At 45.4% G+C, this 1,073-nt stretch overlaps 1 pseudogene; it reads right to left on the reverse strand.

Moving 5' to 3' along the window:
* Positions 1–762: 762 nt before the first annotated feature.
* LOC102831342 overlaps positions 763–1,073 on the reverse strand; it is a 7,374-nt pseudogene continuing 7,063 nt past the window's right edge.

Consider the following 1,073-nt stretch of genomic DNA (forward strand, 5'->3'; position numbering starts at 1 on the left):
TAACCACTACACTACCAGAGCTCCTTGAGATGCTTTTTATAAAGAGTTGCAGTAGTTTTGAAAAAATAACATTTATAACATATGGTTGGCATATACATATTGTGCACATATTCTCAGTGATTGGGGAAAAAAATCAAAATAAAATCATTTTAAACACCATACAATCATAGGGGTCCTTAATGACCAGAATTGACCACCCTGATTTTCAGAGACATTGTGTGTGGGAAGAACCATCTCTTTTCACACATTTTTTTGAACTCTGTAATTTTCAGTGGCAGAACTCAGGCTCAGAAGACTTGCAGCTCAGAAGCTTTAGGAAGGTAATAAGTTCACCACCCAAAATCCGCTGGTCTTTTATGAGCCCTTGTGAAGATGAGATCCTACTTCAGAGATGAAAAGTGTTTCTGGGAGGGACCCACACAGCAAAGCTGTAACAAGATGAGACAAGAGACCAACATACGGGGCATGAAAGAGGGGCTTTGGGCTGATTCTCAGAGGTCCTTGGGATGGGAGAGGGAGAGCAATCCTCTCCTGGTCCCACTTTCTCTGTCCTTAGTGCACTAGGGACCACCGTAAAGAAGCAGCAGTCAGTGAATCTCATAGAAGAATCTTTTTCCAGTTAGGGCCTGGCAGGACCCTAGGTTGTACCTAGGTTGTTTCCAGGGTGTGAGGGAGGTGAAACCTTTGATCAAAGAGGGGATCTGGCCCACAGTCCCAGCCTGAATGGAAGACAGGCTGTTTCCCAAGAAGGGCAGTCCTTGACTAGGACAGTAGGATATGCATGATCACACTTGAGTTAGTCACACAGGCTCCATGGTGGCCTGCCCAGAACTGCATGTCCTGGCCCCAATGTTGGAAAAACAAAAAGTGGACGCCCGTCTTGATGTTGGAGAACAAATTGCTGTTGTTTTTAGGTGCCATTGAGTTGGTGCCGACTTATAGGGGCCCTATGCACAGCAGAACAAAACACTGCCAGATCCTGGGCCAACCTCACTATTGTTGCCATGCTTAAGTCCATCAATGTTGCTACTTGACAAGTCCATCTTGTCAGGGGCTTCCTCTTTTTCTCTGAC

This window comes from Chrysochloris asiatica, unplaced genomic scaffold (genome assembly GCF_000296735.1).
Source record: "Chrysochloris asiatica unplaced genomic scaffold, ChrAsi1.0 scaffold00421, whole genome shotgun sequence".
NCBI lineage: Eukaryota > Metazoa > Chordata > Mammalia > Afrosoricida > Chrysochloridae > Chrysochloris > Chrysochloris asiatica.